Raw genomic sequence first — 23,398 nt, 5'->3', positions numbered from 1 at the left:
CCCTATTGTCTGGCGGCCTCGTCAGCCCTCCGACTCCGACTCTTCGCCTATAAGAAGCCCCCTGACCTAAATCTTCGAGAACGAAAAAGCCACGGTACGAGAAACCTTCCAGAGCCACCGCCATCGCGAAGCCAAGATCTGGGGGACAGGAGTCTCTGTTCCGGCACGCCGCCGGGACGGGGAAGTGCCCCCGGAAGGCTCCTCCATCGACACCACCGCCATCTTCATCAACGCTGTTGTCTCCCATGAGGAGGGAGTAGTTCTCCATCGAGGCTAAGGGCTGTACCGATAGCTATGTGGTTAATCTCTCTCCCATGTACTTCAATACAATGATCTCATGAGCTGCCTTACATGATTGAGATTCATATGAGTTTTGTATCACTATTAGTCTATGTGCTACTCTTGTGATGTTATTAAAGTAGTCTATTCCTCCTTCATGGTGTAATGGTGACAGTGTGTGCATCGTGTAGTACTTGGCGTAGGCTATGATCATAATCTCTTGTAGGTTATGGAGTTAATTATTACTATGATAGTATTGATGTGATTTATTCCCCCTTCATAGTGTAAAGGTGACAGTGTGTATGCTATGTTAGTACTCGGTTTAAATTGCAAAGATCTATTATGCTCTAAAGGTTACTTAAATATGAATGCCGAATGCTGTGGAGCTTGTTAACTCCGGCATTGAGGTGCTCTTGTAGCCCTACACAACGAATGGTGTTCATTATCAAACAAGAGTATATGTAGCACAAAGGAAGAGAACTTATTTATTTATGTGATCAATGTTGAGAGTGTCCACTAGTGAAAGTATGATCCCTAGGCCTTGTTTCCAAATACTGCAATCATCGCTTGTTTACTGTTTTACTGCATCTTTACTTCCTGCAATATTACTACCATCAACTGCACGCCAGCAAGCTATTTTCTGGCGCCGTTATTTCTGCTCATATTCATTCATACCACTTGTATTTCACTATCTCTTCGCCGAACTAGTGCACCTATACATCTGACAAGTGTATTAGGTGTGTTGGGGACACAAGAGACTTCTTGTATCGTGATTGCAGGGTTGCTTGAGAGGGATATCTTTGACCTCTTCCTCCCTGAGTTCGATAAACCTTAGGTGATCCACTTAGGCCTCGTTCGGTGACAGAGTTTTTAGAAGTGTTTGGGCCGGTTTTGGGGTGTTTTTTTGGGGCCCAATCAAAACACCCGAAAACACCTCAAAACACGTTTGGGCTGTTCGGTAGGCCGGTTTTGGCCCGTTTAGGCCCGACGAAACTCGGCGAAACCCGTCGGGCTGGAGTGGAACTAAAACGCTTCACCCCCCTCGCGTTTTCTCGCGGCTGGCGACGAGGGCGACGCGGCGACGAGGCAGGAAGACGACGCCGCGACGCTCCTGGCGCCGCCGGCCGGGAGCTCCTGCCGCCGCCCCTCATCGTCAAGCTTGATTCCTTTGTAAGAACGCACCTCATCACCTCCTCTCTCATGTACTAGTCGTTCTTGGCTTGTCTGCGGCTAGGGTTCTTGATGTGAGATCCGTTCTTGGTTTGTTTAGTTCTTGGCTTATCTAGTAGATTCGGTTGATTCCTCTGTGAGATCCGGTTCCTCTATGTGATCCTGTTATAGGTACTATTCTTGACTTAGATTCAGAGAAATTTGGATCAAAGAATCCAATGGGAGTCCAATTCCTATTTTGCCCAATCGGATACACGGATGCTCCAATTGCGTCTGTGTCCTTTGCTATTCTGATCACAAGAGCAGAACAGGAAGGGTCACTCTTGAATGCAGTCGACCCAAAGAGATGAATCAAGCCTTCGGCAAAAATTCCTTGTACTGCATATATAACTCGTATGTAGCTACAGAATTGGCAGAATTTGTTCCTTGTACTGCATATGTATGCTCGTATGATATGGTAGAACTACTTGTAGCTTAACTAAGTTAAGTTGAGCAGGACCTATCTGATATGAAAGAACCACCATAGTTTTCTCTTTTTTTCACTCTCAACTTGTTTATTGTTGCAGGGTACATATCGATGAGCACGGCTTAGAGAAAACTTATGTTCATGCTGCCCTTTTGCTCTGCTTGAAGTTGTCAGAGACCATGCCTGAAGATATTTACTGCTGGCACTTAGCTGAAATAATAGTGGATAATTAATTGTGTAGCAAGTCTTTAGCTTCGGTGCCTGAAGATATTTGTTGTTGGAACTGAGCTGAAATCTTATTTATTTGCTGTTAAGATCTGAGCTGAAACCTTATTTATTTGTTGTTGGAACTGAGCTGAAACCTTATTTATTTGCTGTTAAGATCTGAGCTGAACCAATGATTGAAGATATTTGATGTTAAATCTTATTGAATTTGTATTTGAAACACTGTACCAATTATTGAATTTTTATCTATTCAATGTAATTATTGAATTTCTATCTATTCTAGTGTGTTAAAAAAGATCATATTTTTATTTGTGATACAAGTTTAGTTTAAACTGTCAAAAAAGATTGTTTTTTGATCCATTTGTGTTGAACACACTTGAATACATTAGTTTGTAAAACCTGCGTTCCAAACAAGTGTTTCGGATGAAAAGGGTTTTGTAGTGTTTTAGGTAGTGTTTTGGGTGGTTGGTGTTTTCACCCAAAACACTCCTCAAAACACCCCTAAAAACTCAAAAAACCACTGGCACCGAATGAGGCCTTAAGGGAAACTTTCTGCTGTTCTACAAACCTCTGCTCTTGGAGGCCCAACACTGTCTACAAGAATAGAAGCACCCGTAGACATCAGGCATTTACGCGATGAAGTTGGGTTCCCAGTGGATAATAAAATAGGAGCATGATTGATACGTCCAAAACGTATCTACTTTCCCGAACACTTTTGCTATTGTTTTGCCTCTAATTTGTGTATTTTGGATACAACTAACATGGACTAACGCTATTTTCAGCAGAATTGTTCTGGTGTCTCGTTTTTGTGCAGAAACTCAACTTTCAGGAAAAACCCCGGAATTAATGTCAAAGGGCTTATTTTTCCAGAAGATTCACAGAGCCAGAAGGGCAGGCCAGGGGGGCCCCACGGCCCCCACACCATGGGCCGGCACGGCCTAGGAGGGGGGCGCGCCACCCTATGGTGAGGCCCCCTCGGTCGGCCTACGACGCCCCCCTCTGGACTACTTAACGTCTTCGACCTAAAAACGCACGGGGGTTAGACGAAATCACCAGAAGACATCCAGAACACCGCCGCCATCGCGAATCTCCGTCTTGGGACCAGAAACTCCGTTCTGGCACCTCGCCGGGACGGGGAATTGGAGGAGATCATCGCCATCATCACCACCGACGCCTCTCCATCGACCATCCATGTTTCCCCCATCCATGTGTGAGTAATTCCCCCACTGTAGGTGATGACCCACAAGTATAGGGGGTGTATCGTAGTATCTTCGATAAGTAAGAATGTCGATCCCAACGAGGAGCAGAAGGTGTTGACAAGCAGTTTCGATGAAGGATTCACTGTAAATGCTCACAGACAAGTATTCAGGGGGTTTTGATGTAACAGATGAATAAAGTACAAGTAAATAAAGTGCGAGAGAAATAATTGCAGCGAGTGGCCCAATCCTTTTTAGCACAAAGGACAAGCCGGTTTGTTTACTTATAATGACCAAACATTCTTGAGGACACACGGGATTTTAGTCTAGTGCTTTCGCTACATACAGCTGATTAATCTTCATTGTTTTGATAAGTGTTGTGTGGGTGAACCTATGCTAATATACCGCCCTTCCTAGGACTAATACATACTTGTGATTATACCCCTTGCAAGCATCCGCAACTACAAGAAAGTAATTAAGATAAATCTAACCAGAGCCTTAAACTCTGAGATCCTGCTATCCCTCCTGCATCGATATACCAACGGGGCTCGTGTTTCGTCACTCCGGCAACCCCGCAATTGGCAAACGAGTACAAGATGCATTCCCCTAGGCCCATAAAGGTGAAGTGTCGTGTAGTCGACGTTCACACGACACCACTAGAAGAATAACACCACAACTTAAATATCATAACATTGAATATTACTCAACCATACTTCACTACTAACATTTAGACTTCACCCATGTCCTCAAGAACTAAACGAACTACTCACGAGACATCATATGGAACATGATCAGAGGTGATATGATGATGAATAACAATCTGAACATAAACCTTGGTTCAATGGTTTCACTCAATAGCATCAACAACAAGTAGAAATCAACACCGGGAGAGTTTCCCCTATCAAACAATCAAGATCAAACCCAAATTGTTACAGCGGTGGAGACGGCGGTGATGATGATGAAGGTGATGATGATGGTGATGGAGATGATGTCCAGCTCGATGACGGTGATGATGGCGTTGATTTCCCCCTCCGGGAGGGAATTTCCCCGGCGGATCTCAGCCTGCCGGAGAGTTCTTTTCTCTCTGGTGTTCTCCGCCCCGCAGAGGCGGCTGTGGCTCTTCGCGATGTACCCCTGGAGCTTAGGTTTTCGGGACGAAGACGTACACGAAGAAAAGGAGGCGAGAGGGGGCTGTGGGCCCCCTCCTCACAGGGCGGCGCGGCCAGGCCTTGGGCCGCGCCGGCCTATGAGGTGGGCCCACCTCGGGTCCCCTCGGCTCCCCCTTCTGGCTCCCTTCGTCATCTGGAAAAATAGGATTTTTCGTATAATTTCCGTCAACTGTTGATCTTCCGAAATATTGCATTCTGACGGTGCTTTTTCCAGCAGAATCCTGGCTCCGGTGCGCGATCCTCCAATAATCATGAAACATGCAAAATAGATGAAATAACATAAGTATTATCTCCAAATATGAAATATATCAATGAATTAACAGCAAATTATGATATAAAATAGTGATGCAAATTGGACGTATCATCTCCCCCCAAGCTTAGACTTCGCTTGTCCCCAAGCGAAATTGAACTCGGTAAACAAGACCACATGTTTATGGAGTGAAGAGTCGATAAATCAAACACGGACAAGAAGCATCATATTCATTCACACAAGACATTCTAGTGAACAACTTCCTCATATAACTCAACTTGAAACAAGTATAAGGTAATCACAAATAAAGGTGCATAAAAAATCATAGTTGGTGATGGCAAACTTCGTTCTTGGTCAGAGAACAGTTAACATATTATACTTATCTATGGAGCAGCGCTTTCATATTAAAGCTTATGGTAAACTTGCATACTCAATCATAGTAACCATTGATAACTTTCAAAGCTATATTCATTCAGATAAAACTTGTGCTAAACAAGGAAGAGTAAAAGACATGATGAAGTAAATCACAATATAATGGTTTGATCACAACAACTCAAATGCTTGCTTAAGATGGAGGGGAATAGGTTTACTGACTCAACATAAAGTAAGAGACAGACCCTTCGCAGAGGGAAGCATGGATTACTATTTTTGTGCTAGAGCTTTTCATTTTGAAAACAAGAAACAATTTTGTCAACGGTAGTAATAAAGCATATGTGTTATGTATAAGACATCTTATAAGTTGCAAGCCTCATGCATAGTATACTAATAGTGCTCGCACCTTGTCCTAATTAGCTTGGATTAACACAGATTATCATTGCATAGCATATGTTTCAACCAAGTGTCACAAAGGGGTACCTCTATGCCGCCTGTACAAAGGTCTAAGGAGAAAGCTCGCATTGGATTTCTCGCTTTTGATTATTCTCAACTTAGACATCCATACCGGGACAACATAGACAACAGATAATGGACTCCTCTTTAATGCATAAGCATTCAACAACAATTATTATTCTCATAAGAGATTGAGGATTAGCTGTCCATACTGAAACTTCCACCATGAATCATGGCTTTAGTTAGCGGCCCAATGTTCTTCTCTAACAGTATGCATACTCAAACCATTTGATTGTTGAAACCGCCCTTACTTCAGACAAGACGAACATGCATAGCAACTCACATGATATTCAACAAAGGTAAAAGAGTTGATGGCGTCCCCAGAAAACATGGTTACCGCTCAACAAGCAACTTACTAAGAAATAAGACACATAAGTACATACCCTTCACCACGATAGTTTTTTAAAGCTATTTGTCCCATGAGCTATATATTGCAGAGGTAAAGGATAGAAATTTTAAAGGTAGCACTCAAGCAATTTACTTTGGAATGGCGGACAAATACCATGTAGTAGGTAGATATGGTGGACACAAATGGCATAGGTTTTGGTTGAGGTTTGGATGCACGAGAAGCATTCCCTCTCAGTACAGGTCTTTGGCTAGCAAGGTTAATTAGCAAGCACAAAAGTTGAGGGAAACAAACGAATATACATGTGATAGAAACAATCATGCATCTTTCTTGTAAGCACAAACAATTTTAACTTCAGAATAATAAGCTATGAGCTAACAAGAAAGGAAGACAATGAAACAACTATATATATTTATCTTTTCTAATTAAATCTCAAGGTGTTGTTGCTATTGACCAATGCTAAGTTTGCCAAAACCAAATAGATTTACTCAATGCTCCCAAAGTGGTACCAATACTAAAATCAAGATCAATCATATAATAGAAATTGCAAACTAAAATAAGGTGTGCAATATGTAAATGATAAGACTTCTCATTAATATTTCATAACGATAACTCACACCAAGGGATACATAGACAACCAACTAAAGAGAGATACTTCCACACTGCAACCCATCTTATATGATAACTTCCCTACTCATGATATGAAACTACTTGATAGTAAAAAGTAAAGGGTAGTGATGATGTGATACCGCGGCACTCCCCCAAGCTTGGAACAAACCAAGGGGATGCCAATACCGATGATGAATTACTCCTTTGGCGATGGTGGTGATGAATTCCTCCCGCGCTTCTTACAGATCTCCTTCAGCTTCAGTTTCTCAGCTTGGCAATTCTGCACTAAGACTCGAAGAGATTCATTGTTATCTGAAGTTGGCGGTGGCGACCTTGTGATGGGTATCGAGTAATATTCCAGCATTCTACGGAGTCGGTAATTCTCCTCCTGGAGTATCTCCACTTCTCTTCTTAGAGCCCGATATTGACCACAAAACTCATCGGTAGTCCATAGAGCTTCTTCCAGCACAGGGAAAGAGTCGAGGCCAAGAGCAGGTGGTAAGGGTCCCTGCAAGTTATGAGAGAAAGAACGTCGAGTGTCAACAGATCCCACCAAGATTTGCTTACTCCCAACAGCTTGTTGCTCTTGTTTTGACGACACCCTTTTCACTTCTTCCTTCGAAGGCCCTTTGCCCTTGTTGTCGGAGGCCATGGTGCTCCTAGATTGAAAATAGATCCTGACAGAAACAGCTCGAAACAAAACACGTCGAGAAAACGATATACGGACCTCCAGGGGTCCGGGGGATTATATAGCAGGAATTTTTATGACAAACGGAAAGTACCAGGTCGAACCAGAGTCGGAAAGGGGCGACGAGGCAGCCAGCTCATAGGGCGGCGCGGGCCAAGGCCTGGCCGCGCCGGCCTATGGGGGCACGCCCTCGTGCGTCTCCTCCACTCCGTTTCGATCTCGTAATTTTTCATATTTTCCAAAAGGGATTTCTATTTTCGTGCCCTCGGGTCCTTAGTTGTACTCAGTTTTCCCCAGCCCCTTAGTTTTTCCTCAGTTTTACCCTAGCCTTTGTCTGAAGACCCGCAGAAGGAGCTCAGGCGGAAGGAATCCGTTTATTTGGACGTTCTGTGCTGACGTGTTGCGCCGCGTCGTCTGTGGGGCCGCGTCGTGTGGGGCTGGTAGAAAGGGACCGCGTGGGACAGGACGAGAAGCGTTTGGTTGCACGTGAGCAGGAGCTGGGTTTTGTCTCTCTCGGCCCAAATTGGCATTTTTAAGAGCACCTTTTCCCCTCTTTCTCTCTCTGTCTTTTTCACCAAATTAGTATCAAATCTAGAGAAGGTTCTATTTCTGTCTTTCTTCAATATGGCAGCAAATCTAGTAGCAAATCTCTGGGGTTATTTATGCCTTTTGGCCCTCGTTTTTTGCCCAATATGGTAGCAAATCTAGAAGCTAGTATATGATAAATTCACAACAGCATAATCAAAAAACTAAGTATAATACATAAACTGCATACAGCAGCCAAAAGCAGCCAATAACGTTGTTAATGTTCACGACAAACTAAGCTGAAAAATATACAAGACGCACGCAATGTATGGACAACAAGAAGATTAGGATACCCCAGGATGAATGAATTTGTTCTTCATTCCTCCTCATATATTTCTCCGTCGCTCCAGCCGTGCATTACCCCAAGGAAATATTCATTGAACTCCTTCCGTCTGCAGTGTGAGGCCAATACATCCTCCAAACGGTATGGCCTGTGTTCATTTCTCATACCGTAGTTTCCTATTCTATCCACACGTAGTGGCCACTCATCCCAGGCCTTTGTATCATGAGAGTACTCTCTGATATAACCCAAATCCGTGTAGTAGATGCAGCCAGGTCGAAGTGTCGGGTACACTCTGGTGTCGACGGAGATACACCGGGTATAATTCACGAAGAAGGCATTACTGCCAATGTTACTGACCGGATGGAGAGAGCGGCTCTGAGTGTCCACACGGTACACCAATGGTTTGCCCGCCAATGCCACGCTGACCAACAACACAAGCAGCAGATCACCATCCGACTTCACAAGGTAGAACTTCTGATGTCCAAGTTCTGGAAATGAAATTAGTGTCTCCATCTTGACAGTGCTCGCGCGCTGCTGCAAATGTACATTGGTGCACACTATTCTTCCGGACTCAAAATTGTCCGCAGCTACTGCATACAGTTCACCATTGAACGGGGTAATACAATGCAGACAATGGTTCTTGATCGAAAATCTTCCTTCTATCTTCATATATATCCTTAGTTGGAGTGCTCTCATCGACCCAACCAATTTCTGGCGGGTAATGTGCGGCAACGAAGATCATAGTCGGGGATTTGATTACAGCGACTGAATTCAGAAAAACAGATGGCATCTACGCCTCAAACATAGTGTTCGATTTCTTTGTGAGTGGGTTTAGAAGCCGTATCTTGTGCGGCGGGTTCTTCTGGGCAAGCACGATGACGCCACGGCAAAAGCCGACGAAGTAATATCTAAAATATATTGATAAAGATAACATTCAGCACTAACATGTTTAAGATTGAAAATAAAAAGGTAGATATGGAGGAATTTGAACCTTGTATGAACTTCCGATAGATCTATGGTGACGTAGCGTGATGTGCCGAGTTGGAGGAAGGTGAACTCAGTGACGCGTGGAAGGGCGTGGTCTAGCATGATCCATTCGTCCAGATGCACGTCGGGCTCAGGCAAACCTGAGCGCCAATTTCTACAGACTTGCCTCATAGCAGAGTAGGTGTCGGCGTACTCCTCGTTCGCCAGTAAGAATTCGCCGATCTTGTGAAGTGGTCCATCAGCCGAGAGAGAGGCCCAGTTCACGGAGGCGCCGCGCTTGGATGCGCCGCCCTCGGCGGCGACGCGCTCGGCGGCGATGCGCTCGGCGGCGATGGGCTCGACAGCGACGGGCTCGGAGGCGACGGGCGCGGAGGCGACGGGCTCGGAGGCGACGGCCGCCGGCGCATTCTTCTTCTCCATCGCCGGCAGGGTAGCGTGCGTACGGCGGTTGGGGTTTTTTCGATTTGGAGAAGTTGATGGGACGTGAGAGGGGTGGTTTCGTGCGTGAGCGAGAATGAGACGACTGTGTGCAGAGGGAGGGAGGGGCTTACGCGTCCTAAATGCGACCGGCGTCCTACGCGTCCACTATTTGCATGTCTGCACCGCGACACGCGTCAACAAAGGCACGTCTACCAATTCTGCACCACAACACGCGTCCTCGGGTCTAACCCTGGAAATTTAGATATACTCAGGTATACCCCCGAGTCATATACTAGCATTTTTCGTGTGCTCAGTTTTCGCCTTGAGTGTTAATACTGGCTAGTGTAATATACTCAGTTTTACCCTCAAGTGGCTGGTCAACAGAGAGTCAACAAATGGGATTAACTAGTTAAATGAGTTATTTAATGTGCAAAAAATTCCGAAAAAGAGTGGCACTTACTCATGGAGTCTTTACCACAAATTGCCACTTCTCAAATCATAGATAAATCCTAGATAAATCAAGTTTCACCACAAATTGCCACTTCTCAAATCACCTAGTAGCTATGAAGGTGCATGGTTTTCCATAATAAGCCCTACCCAAAACAGCTTTCCCCAAAACATACTTTGTCTGAATGAGGCCATAATTTTCACACTCATGTAGATTTGTATTGCAAATAGTTTGAGGTAGGCCAAGATGGGTTTCATTGTACAAAACACGCATTTTCCATTTTTTAAATCTCATATTTGAATCCCTTAGTCTGTTTACTACTCACTTGCCCTTGGTTTCTTGATACTACTTTTTGCCCTCTCCCTTCACAAACTCTCACGTACGCCCAACATTGCCCTGATTGGTCTAGCCCATGTCACGCGGATCGTGCCCGCCGATCGTTGATCGTATGATCTAACGGGCAGGATAACCCCTATCTCTCTCTCTGGTCGGGGCCACCACCCTCTCTCTCTCTCTGTCGTCGGTTAGCTTCACGCAAAGTTTGGTTTTCTGCATTATTTTTCACGAGCTAAATTATAAACTCTTTTTAGGCATTACTTTTCACGCAAAAAATGATAAACCATCACCGATTTGTTGTAGCCATTACTTTTCACGCAAAAAATGATACACCATCACCCATTTCGTGTACCCATTACTTTTCACGCAAAAAACGATAAACCATCACCGATTTTGTTGTAGCCATTACTTTTCACGCAAAAAATGATACACCATCACCCATTTCTTGTAGCCATTACTTTTCACGCAAAAAATGATAAACCATCACCGATTTTGTTGTAGCCATTACTTTTCACGCAAAAAATGATACACCATCACCCATTTCTTGTAGCCATTACTTTTCACGCAAAAAACGATAAACCATCACCGATTTTGTTGTAGCCATTACTTTTCACGCAAAAAAAATGATACACCATCACCCATTTCGTGTACCCATTACTTTTCACGCAAAAAACGATAAACCATCACCGATTTTGTTGTAGCCATTACTTTTCACGCAAAAAATGATACACCATCACCCATTTCTTGTAGCCATTACTTTTCATGCAAAAAACGATAAACCATCACCGATTTTGTTGTAGCCATTACTTTTCACGCAAAAAATGATACACCATCACCCATTTCTTGTAGCCATTACTTTCACGCAAAAAATGATAAACCATCAACGATTTGTTGTAGCCATTACGGTAAATGATAAACTATCACGAATTACCACTTCTTTTAGGCATTACTTTTCACGGTAAAATGATAAACTATATCACGAAGTTCCATTTCCGTCAAGATAGTCCGCATTACTTTTTTGTTGAGATATATACCCCCACAACGGTCATCTCCTCCTTAAATTATTGTGTAAACCCCCACAACGGTCACCTCCTCCTTAATTTATTGTGTAAGCCCCTACAACGGTCATCTCTCCCTTATAAACACCCACAACGGCCATCCCTTGTGTCAATAGGTTCTGCCTCTCTCTTCTTCGTTCACATACACTTGATCATCCATTGCCATGGCTTCCACGTCTCGGACGCGGAACGGAAGGGGAAGGGGAAGGGGAAGGGGAAGGGGAAGGGGCGGCCAGGGTGGTGGATCATCATCATTGCCACCACCACCATCGTCAACACTGCCATTGATCATAGAGGAGTTCTTCATCGTCATCTATGAAGACCCTTTGGTCAAGAAGGTACGTATGCGTTCCCACATATATGATGCATGTGATTAATTATGGGCATGTTCTAAAAAACCTTTAATTTCAAACGATCGGCGCTCGATCTCTTTGCAGGCACTCCCAAAAAAGTTTGCGGACTATCTTGACGGCCAGGAGCCAGCTAAGGTATATCTGCGAGCAGCTGACTGCGGTCCTCGTCTCTGGACCGTGGAGGTCCTATTTGACGGACAAGGCCGGATGTATCTCGACAAGGGCTGGGAGAATTTCACCATCACGCACGGTGTGGATTTCGGCTGCTACGTACACTTCAAATATGAAGGCGATGATGTGCTCACAGTGAAGGTGTTCGACGGAACAATGTGCAGGAAGTACTACTACTCAGACGACGAAGATACTGACGATGAAAGTGACGACGACGTGAAGCCATGCATCCATCCCCTTTAGAGATCTAGCTATTTTCTATATATTTAGAGATCTAGCTATTTTATATATATTATGCACAATGTTTAGCATAAGAGTCACTTTAAATTAAGCTACGAAAATAGTCACCTGCCATGGGCTGAGGCGGCCCCACAGAGCGGCTCTATATTATATTCTCTAAATAAATAGACAACCCCAGCGGTCATTGGCTGCGGAGGCCCCACAGAGCGGCAATATATGATTTTCTATAAATAAATAGACGACCCCACTGGTCATTGGCCGCGGCAGCCCCACAGAGCGGCAAATATATGTCTTTTCCTGAAAAATAGACGACCCCACTGGTCATTGGCTGCGGCAGCCCCTCAGAGCGGCAATATATGACTTTTCCTGAAAAATAGATGACCCCACTGGTCATTGGCTGCGGCAGCCCAATAGAGCGGCCCCATTTGTCAGCACGAGACGGGTCAGAGAGGAACTGACCTCTGTGCAGCCCCACCCGTCAGATTAACGGTAACGGTAAGGCCTCTGACCTGACGGCAACCCTCCCGTCCGAGCGTCTGCGAGGGGTTTCAAACTAGAGGGAGGGGAAAACTGAGGAAAAACTAACGAGCTGGGGAAAACTGAGCACAACTAAGGACCTGAGGGCACGAAAATAGAAATACCTTTCCAAAAACAGCAAAAACATTGTTCGGAAAGCAAATCGCGAACTTTTTATTACCTGTACTGTTACCTATTCAAAGCCGAGTTCTGGCGGACTGTCAATTTGACCTTTGATGAAAGCCTCTGGTGTTTCCACTCGAATAACATCAACATCTACATTATAAGAATCACCTGAGATATAATGCTTGAGTCTTTGTCCATTCACCACTTGTGTGGCATTGCCTTGGAGGGAACTAATTTTAATTGCTCCTGAACGATACACCTCCTCAACAACATATGGTCCTTCCCATTTCGAGAGTAATTTCCCTGCAAAGAATCTGAGACGAGACCGATACAATAGGACTTTATCCCCAATATTAAACTCTCTTTTGATAATCCTTCTATCATGCCATTTCTTAACTTTCTCTTTAAAGAGTTTAGCATTTTCATAAGCTTCACTTCTCCATTCATCTAGAGAACTTAATTGCAACAACCTCTTATCACCGGCTAGTTTAGGATCTTTGTTTAGTTCTCTAACAGCCCAATAAGCTTTGTGCTCTAGTTCTAAAGGTAAATGATAAGCTTTTCCATAAACCATTTTATAAGGTGACATTCCCATGGGGTTTTTATAAGTAGTTCTATAAGCCCATAGTGCTTCCTTCAATTTACTAGCCCAATTCTTTCTAGTTTTATTAACAGTCTTTTGCAAGATAGATTTAATTTCTTTATTTGATAGTTCTACTTGCCCACTAGTTTGAGGATGATAAGCGGAAGCAATTCTATGATTAATACCATATTTAGCAAGAGTTTTTCTAAAACCACCATGAATAAAATGAGAACCTCCATCTGTCATAATATATCTAGGAACTCCAAATCTAGGAAAAATAATGTCTAAAAGCATTCTTAAAGAGGTCTCACCATCAGCACTTTTTGTAGGTATGGCTTCCACCCATTTAGTAACATAATCAACAGCAACAAGTATATGAGTGTTACCTTCTGAAGAGGGAAAAGGTCCCATGAAGTCAAATCCCCAACAATCAAATGGTTCAATAACAAGAGTATAATTCATAGGCATTTCATTGCGTCTGGAGATATTACCAACCCTTTGACATTCATCACAAGATAAAATAAACTTCCTTGCATCTTTGAAGAGAGTTGGCCAATAAAAACCTGATTGTAGAACCTTTTGCGCGGTTCTATCTCCGGCGTGATGTCCTCCATAAGCACTCCCATGACATTAATTTACTCAATATCTCTTGTTGCTCATATTCGGGAACACATCTTCGCAGAATACCATCCACTCCTTCTTTATATAAGTGTGGGTCATCCCAAAAATAATGCCTCAAATCATAAAAGAATTTCCTCCTTTGCTGAGCTGAAAAGGTTGGAGGCAAGTACTTGGAAACAATAAAGTTAGCATAATCAGCATACCAAGGACTGTCTCGCGACCTCACCTTTATTACAGCCAATTGTTCATTTGGAAAACTATCATTAACAGGAACATGATCATAAGCAATATTTTCCAATCTAGACAAATTATCAGCAACAGGATTATCAGCATCTTTCCTATCTACAATATGCAGATCAAATTCTTGCAAAAGAAGTACCCATCTAATAAGCCTTGGCTTAGCATCTTTCTTTGTCATAAGGTATCTAATTGCAGCATGATCAGTATGAATAATAACTTTTGAATCAACGATATAAGATCTAAACTTATCACAAGCAAAGACTACAGCTAACAATTCCTTTTCAGTAGTAGCATAATTTCTTTGAGCAGCATCAAGAGTTTTACCAGCATAATGAATAACATTCAGTTTTTTATCTACTCGCTGTCCAAGAACAACGCCTACAGCAAAATCACTAGCATCACACATAATTTCAAATGGTAAGTTCCAGTCAGGAGGTTCAACTATAGGGGCAGTTGTTAAGGCTTTCTTTAGTGTTTCGAAAGCTTCCTTACAATCATCATCAAAAACAAAAGGTACATCTTTTTGAAGAAGATTAGTAAGAGGCTTTGAAATCTTGGAGAAGTCTTTAATAAACCTCCTATAAAACCCAGCATGACCAAGAACACTACGAATACCTTTAACATCCCTAGGATAGGGCATCTTCTCAATGGCTTCAACTTTAGCTCTATCAACTTCAATACCTCTCTCGGAAATTTTATGTCCCAATACAATTCCTTCATCAACCATAAAGTGGCATTTCTCCCAATTAAGAACAAGGTTAGTTTCTTCGCATCTCTGCAAAACTTTATCAAGGTTCCGCAAGCAATTATCAAAAGAATTTCCATAGACGGAAAAATCGTCCATGAATACCTCTACAATACTCTCACAAAAGCCATGAAAAATAGCAGACATGCATCTTTGAAAAGTAGCAGGAGCATTACATAAACCAAAAGGCATACGCCTATAAGCATAAGTTCCATAGGGACAAGTGAAAGTGGTTTTCTCTTGATCTTTAGTTTTAACAGCAATTTGTGAAAACCCAGAATAACCATCAAGAAAGCAAAAATGAGTATTTTTAGATAACCTTTCTAACATTTGATCAATAAAAGGCAAAGGGTAATGATCTTTCTTAGTAACCTTATTAACTTTTCGATAATCAATGCACATTCTATACCCTACAACTACTCTTTGAGGTATGAGCTCATCATTATCATTAGGCACAACAGTCATTCCTCCTTTCTTAGGAACACAATGCACATGACTAACCCATCTACTGTCAGCAATAGGATATATAATACCAGCTTCAAGGAGTCTTAATACCTCATTTCTTACCACATCCTTCATCTTATGAATTAGACGACGCTGAGGTTCAACAACAGGCTTTGCATCATCTTCCATATTAATGGCGTGTTGGCAAATAGAGGGAGAAATCCCCTTCAAGTCATCAAGAGTGTAGCCAATAGCACCTCGGTGTTTCTTCAGTATTTCCAATAACCTTTCTTCTTCAAACTCTGAAAGCTTAGAACTAATAATAACAGGATATATTTTCTTATCATCAATATGAGCATATTTAAGATTACCAGGCAATGGTTTTAAATCAAAGACAGGATCTTCCTTTGGTGGTGGTGTTGTACCCAGATCTTCCACCGGTAAATCATGCTTAAGAATAGGTTGACGAAGGAAAATTTCATCAAGCTCATCTCTTTCTTCCCTAAAAACTTCACTCTCACTATTCTCCACATGTTGCTGCAAAGGATTACTAGGAGCAAGAGCAATAGATGCACACTGTTCAACTTTAAAATCACTATTAGGCGAATCAATTTTATAAGGAGTTTTGGTAAATTTAGAGAAGTTAAACTCATAAGATTCACCAGCAAATTTAGTCAAAATTTTCTCTTTCTTGCAATCTATAATAGCTCCACAAGTATTTAGAAAAGGTCTACCAAAAATAATAGGACAATATTTACTAGCAGCAGAACCAAGTACCAAAAAGTCAGCAGGATATTTAATCTTACCACATAGAACTTCCACATCTCGAATAATACCAATAGGAGAGATAGTTTCTCTATTAGCTAGCCGAATAACCACATCAATATCTTCAAGTTCACAAGAACCAATTTCGTGCATAATCTCCGTGTAAAGCTCATAAGGAATAGCACTAATACTCGCACCAATATCACATAAACCATAATAACAATGATCACCAATTCTAACAGAGAGCATATGAACACTAGCTTTCCTAGACTTATTAGGATGCGAAACAATATTAGAGGCATCTTCACAGAAAATAATATGACCATCCTCCACATTTTCAGTCACAAGATCTTTAATAATTGCAACAGCAGGTTCAACTTTTATTTGTTCTTCAGGTTCTATAGGTTTCTTTTCACTTTTATGAACCACACTATTTATAACAGAGTACTCCTTCATTTTAGCAGGGAAAGGAGTTTTTTTAATATAAGCTTCAGGAGTAACATGATCAACAGTTTCAACTACAACACATTTATTTATAGATGAATCAATTTTATCTTTATACGGTTCATGATACTTATCAAAGTTCTTCTTTGGCAATTCATAATGAGAGGCAAAAGCTTTATAAAGATTTGCAGCAACTTGAGAATCAAGACCATAAGTAGCACTCATATTACGAAATTTATCAGTATCCATAAAAGCTTCAATGCATTTATAATCATAATTTATACCTGATTCTCTATCCTTGTCGTTCTCCCATCCTTCAGTATTTTCTTGGATCCGATTAAGAAGGTCCCTTTTAAACTCTTCCTTGTTGCGTGTAAATGATCCAGAACAAGAAGTATCCAGCAAGGTCTTGTCTTGAAAAGAAAGTCTTGCATAGAAATTATCAATAATAATATTACCAGGAAGCTCATGAATGGGGCATTTGAGCATTAAAGACTTCAATCTCCCCCACGCTTGGGCAATACTCTCTCCTTCATGAGGCCAAAAATTATATATGCGATTCCGATCTTTGTGAATCTCACTTGGACGATAGAACTTAGAATAAAACCGGGGCACAATATCATTCCATTCAAGAGAATCCCCATTATCCAGTAATTTATACCAATGCGCCGCTTTACCAGACAGTGATACGTCTCTGACGTATCGATAATTTCTTGTGTTCCATGCCACATTATTGATGATATCTACATGTTTTATGCACACTTTATGACATATTCGTGCATTTTCTGGAACTAACCTATTAACAAGATGCCGAAGTGCCAGTTGCTGTTTTCTGCTGTTTTTGGTTTCAGAAATCCTAGGAACGAAATATTCTCGGAATTGGACGAAATCAACGCCCAGGGTCCTATTTTGCCACGAAGCTTCCAGAAGACCGAAGAGGAGACGAAGTGGGGCCACGAAGTGGCCACACCCTAGGGCGGCGCGGCCTGGCCCTTGGTCGCGCCGGCCTGTAGTGTGGGCCCCTCGTGTGGCCCCCTGACCTGCCCTTCCGCCTACTTAAAGCCTCCGTCGCGAAACCCCCAGTACCGAGAGCCACGATACGGAAAACCTTACTGAGACGCCGCCGCCGCCGATCCCATCTCGGGGGATTCAGGAGATCGCCTCCGGCACCCTGCCGGAGAGGGGATTCATCTCCCGGAGGACTCTACGCCGCCACGGTCGCCTCCGGAGTGATGTGTGAGTAGTCTACCCCTGGACTATGGGTCCATAGCAGTAGCTAGATGGTTGTCTTCTCCTCATTGTGCTTCATTGTTGGATCTTGTGAGCTGCCTAACATGATCAAGATCATCTATCTGTAATTCTATATGTTGCGTTTGTTGGGATCCGATGAATAGAGAATACTTGTTATGTTGATTATCAAAGTTATGTCCATGTGTTTTTTATGATCTTGCATGCTCTCCGTTACTAGTAGATGCTCTGGCCAAGTAGATGCTTGTAACTCCAAGAGGGAGTATTTATGCTCGATAGTGGGTTCATGTCTCCGTGAATCTGGGGAAGTGACAGAAATCTCTAAGATTATGGATGTGCTGTTGCCACTAGGGATAAAACATTGGTGCTATGTTCAAGGATGTAGTCACTGATTACATTACGCGCAATACTTAATGCAATTGTCTGTTGTTAGCAACTTAATACTGGAGGGGGTTCGGATGATAACCTGAAGGTGGACTTTTTAGGCATAGATGCATGCTGGATAGCGGTCTATGTACTTTGTCGTAATGCCCAATTAAATCTCACAATACTCATCATAATATGTATGTGCATGGTCATGCCCTCTTTATTTGTCAATTTCCCAACTGTAATTTGTTCACCCAACATGCTGTTTATCTTATGGGAGAGACACCTCTAGTGAATTGTGGACCCCGGTCCAATTCTCTATACTGAAATACAATCTACTGCAATACTGTTTTACTATTTTCTGCAAACAATCATCATCCACACTATACATCTAATCCTTTGTTACAGCAAGCCGGTGAGATTGACAACCTCACTGTTTCGTTGGGGCAAAGTACTTTGGTTGTGTTGTGCAGGTTCCACGTTGGCGCCGGAATCTCTGGTGTTGCGCCGCACTACATCCCGCCGCCATCAACCTTCAACGTGCTTCTTGACTCCTACTGGTTCGATTAAACCTTGGTTTCTTACTGAGGGAAACTTGCCGCTGTGCGCATCACACCTTCCTCTTGGGGTTCCCAACAGACGTGTCAACTACACGCATCAAGCAAATTTCTGGCGCCGTTGCCGGGGAGATCAAGACACGCTGCAAGGGGAGTCTCCACTTCCCAATCTCTTTACTTTGTTTTTGTCTTGCTTTATTTTATTTACTACTTTGTTTGCTGCACTAAATCAAAATACAAAAAAAATTAGTTGCTAGTTTTACTTGTTATCTTGTTTGCTATATCAAAAACACAAAAAAATTAGTTACTTGCATTTACTTTATCTAGTTTGCTTTATTTACTACTGCTAAAATGGCCACCCCTGAAAATACTAAGCTGTGTGACTTCACAACCACAAATAATAATGATTTCTTATGCACACCTATTGCTCCACCTGCTACTACAGCAGAATTCTTTGAAATTAAACCTGCTTTACTGAATCTTGTTATGCGAGAGCAATTTTCTGGTGTTAGTTCTGATGATGCTGCTGCCCATCTCAATAATTTTGTTGAATTGTGTGAAATGCAAAAATATAAAGATGTAGATGGTGACATTATAAAATTAAAATTGTTCCCTTTCTCATTAAGAGGAAGAGCTAAAGATTGGTTGCTATCTCTGCCTAAGAATAGTATTGATTCCTGGACTAAATGCAAGGATGCTTTTATTGGTAGATATTATCCCCCTGCTAAAATTATATCTTTGAGGAGTAGCATAATGAATTTTAAACAATTAGATACTGAGCATGTTGCACAAGCATGGGAAAGAATGAAATCTTTGGTTAAAAATTGCCCAACCCATGGACTGACTACTTGGATGATCATCCAAACCTTTTATGCAGGACTGAATTTTTCTTCGCGGAACCTATTGGATTCAGCTGCTGGAGGTACCTTTATGTCCATCACTCTTGGTGAAGCAACAACGCTTCTTGATAATATGATGATCAACTACTCTGAATGGCACACGGAAAGAGCTCCACAAGGTAAGAAGGTAAATTCTGTCGAAGAAACCTCTTCCTTGAGTGATAAGATTGATGCTATTATGTCTATGCTTGTGAATGATAGGACTAATATTGATCCTAATAATGTTCCATTAGCTTCATTGGTTGCACAAGAAGAACATGTTGATGTAAACTTCATTAAAAATAATAATTTCAACAACAATGCTTATCGGAACAATTCTAGTAACAACTATAGGCCATATCCTTATAATAATGGTAACAGTTATGCTAATTCTTATGGGAATTCTTACAACAATAATAGGAATTCAACCCCTGGACTTGAAGCCATGCTTAAAGAATTTATTAGTACACAAACTGCTTTTAACAAATCTGTTGAAGAAAAGCTTGGGAAAATTGATATACTTGCTTCTAAAGTCGATAGTCTTGCTGCTGATGTTGATCTTTTGAAATCGAAAGTTATGCCTAATGAGAATCATCATAATAAAATTGTTACTACAGCAAATGCCATCCAAGTTAGAATTAATGAGAATATAAGATTGATGGCTGAATTGCGTGCTAGGTGGGATAGAGAAGAAAATGAAAAACTAGCTAAAGAGAAGAATGTAGCTAAAGTTTGGACTATTACCACCACTAGTAATGCTAATGCTACACAAGTTGCTGCACCTCCTACTATTATTAATAAAAGAATTGGTGTTAGCAATGTTTCCACTTCTGATGCAAAGCGCGAGAAACTGTCTGAAACTGCTAAAACTGCTGAAACTGCCTGTGATAAAGCTGCTGAAATTTTTTCCAACATTGGGGATGATGATCCCATTGCTTTAGATTATAATGGTTTAAATTTTGATGATTGCAACATCTCTGAAGTTATAAAGTTCTTACAAAAACTTGTTAAAAGTCCTAATGCTAGTGCTATAAATTTGGCTTTCACGCAACATATTACAAATGCTCTCATAAAAGCTAGAGAAGAGAAACTAGAGCGCGAAGCCTCTATTCCTAGAAAGCTAGAGGATGGTTGGGAGCCCATCATTAAGATGAAGGTTAAAGGTTTTGATTGTAATGCTTTATGTGATCTTGGTGCAAGTATTTCTGTTATGCCTAAGAAAATCTATAATATGCTTGACTTGCCACCGCTGAAAAATTGTTATTTGGATGTTAATCTTGCTGATCATTCTACAAAGAAACCTTTGGGGAAAGTTGATAATGTTCGCATTACCGTTAACAATAACCTTGTCCCCGTTGATTTTGTTGTCTTGGATATTGAATGCAATGCATCTTGTCCCATCATATTGGGAAGACCTTTTCTTCGAATCGTTGGTGCTATCATTGATATGAAGGAAGGTAATATTAAATATCAATTTCCTCTCAAGAATGATATGGAACACTTCCCTAGAAAGAGAATGAAGTTACCTTTTGATTCTATTATTAGAAGAAATTATGATGTTGACACTCGTCTCTTGATAATACTTGATACACACTTTCTGCGCCTAGCTGAAAGGCGTTAAAGAAAAGCGCTTATGGGAGACAACCCATGGTTTTTACTACAGTACTTGGTTTTTATTTTGTGTCTTGGAAGTTGTTTACTACTGTAGCAACCTCTCCTTATCTTAGTTTTGTGTTTTGTTGTGCCAAGTAAAGTCTTTGATAGTAAAGTTCATACTAGATTTGGATTACTGCGCAGTTTCAGATTTCTTTGCTGTCACGAATTCCGACCTGCCTCCCTGTAGGTAGCTCAGAAAATTAAGCCAATTTACGTGCGTGATCCTCAGATATGTACGCAACTTTCATTAAATTTGGGCATTTTCATTTGAGCAAGTCTGGTGCCATTTTAAAATTCGTCTTTACGAACTGTTCTGTTTTGACAGATTCTGCCTTTTATTTCGCATTGCCTCTTTTGCTATGTTGGATGAATTTCTTTGATCCATTAATGTCCAGTAGCTTTATGCAATGTCCAGAAGTGTTAAGAATGATTGTGTCACCTCTGAACATGTTAATTTTTATTGTGCACTAACCCTCTAATGAGTTGTTTCGAGTTTGGTGTGGAGGAAGTTTTCAAGGATCAAGAGAGGGAGATGATACAACATGATCAAGGAGAGTGAAAGCTCTAAGATTGGGGATGCCCCGGTGGTTCACCCCTGCATATTCTAAGAAGACTCAAGCATCTAAGCTTGGGGATGCCCAAGGCATCCCCTTCTTCATCGACAACATTATCAGGTTCCTCCCCTGAAACTATATTTTTATTCCATCACATCTTATGTGCTTTTCTTGGAGCGTCGGTTTGTTTTTGTTTTTGTTTTTGCTTGAATAAATGGATCCTAGCATTCATTGTATGGGAGAGAGACACGCTCCGCTGTAGCATATGGACAAGTATGTCCTTAGGCTTTACTCATAGTATTCATGGCGAAGTTTCTTCTTCGTTAAATTGTTATATGGTTGGAATTGGAAAATGATACATGTAGTAATTTGCTAAAATATCTTGGATAATGTGATACTTGGCAATTGTTGTGCTCATGTTTAAGCTCTTGCATCATATACTTTGCACCCATTAATGAAGAAATACATAGAGCATGCTAAAATTTGGTTTGCATATTTGGTCTCTCTAAGGTCTAGATAATTTCTAGTATTGAGTTTGAACAACAAGGAAGACGGTGTAGAGTCTTATAATGTTTACAATATGTCTTTTATGTGAGTTTTGCTGCACCGGTTCATCCTTGTGTTTGTTTCAAATAAGCCTTGCTAGCCTAAACCTTGTATCGAGAGGGAATACCTCTCATGCATCCAAAATACTTGAGCCAACCACTATGCCATTTGTGTCCACCATACCTACCTACTACATGGTATTTCTCCGCCATTCCAAAGTAAATTGCTTGAGTGCTACCTTTAAATTCCATCATTCGCCTTTGCAATATATAGCTCATGGGACAAATAGCTTAAAAACTATTGTGGTATTGAATATGTACTTATGCACTTTATCTCTTATTAAGTTGCTTGTTGTGCGATAACCATGTTTCTGGGGACGCCATCAACTATTCTTTGTTGAATATCATGTGAGTTGCTATGCATGTCCGTCTTGTCTGAAGTAAGAGAGATCTACCACCTTATGGTTAAGCATACATATTGTTAGAGAAGAACATTGGGCCGCTAACTAAAGCCATGATTCATGGTGGAAGTTTCAGTTTTGGACATATATCCTCAATCTCATATGAGAATAATAATTGTTGCCACATGCTTATGCATTAAAGAGGAGTCCATTATCTGTTGTCCATGTTGTCCCGGTATGGATGTCTAAGTTGAGAATAATCAAAAGCGAGAAATCCAAAATGCGAGCTTTCTCCTTAGACCTTTGTACAGGCGGCATGGAGGTACCCCATTGTGACACTTGGTTAAAACATGTGTATTGCGATGATCCGGTAGTCCAAGCTAATTAGGACAAGGTGCGGGCACTATTAGTATACTATGCATGAGGCTTGCAACTTGTAAGATATAATTTACATGATACATATGCTTTATTACTACCGTTGACAAAATTGTTTCATGTTTTCAAAATCAAAGCTCTAGCACAAATATAGCAATCGATGTTTT

At 41.5% G+C, this 23,398-nt stretch overlaps 1 long non-coding RNA gene across 1 annotated transcript; it reads left to right on the top strand.

Annotated features, from left to right (window-relative positions):
- The first annotated feature begins 1,131 nt into the window (after positions 1-1,131).
- LOC127338466 (uncharacterized) lies at positions 1,132-2,417 on the top strand. Its single transcript, XR_007874372.1, has 2 exons — positions 1,132-1,449; positions 2,016-2,417. It is a non-coding gene; the product is annotated as an uncharacterized lncRNA (long non-coding RNA).
- The last annotated feature ends 20,981 nt before the right edge of the window (positions 2,418-23,398 follow it).

Source organism: Lolium perenne, chromosome 3 (assembly GCF_019359855.2).
Source record: "Lolium perenne isolate Kyuss_39 chromosome 3, Kyuss_2.0, whole genome shotgun sequence".
NCBI lineage: Eukaryota > Viridiplantae > Streptophyta > Magnoliopsida > Poales > Poaceae > Lolium > Lolium perenne.
Note: the sequence above shows the minus strand (reverse complement) of the source record. Positions and strands in the feature narration are given on the sequence as shown.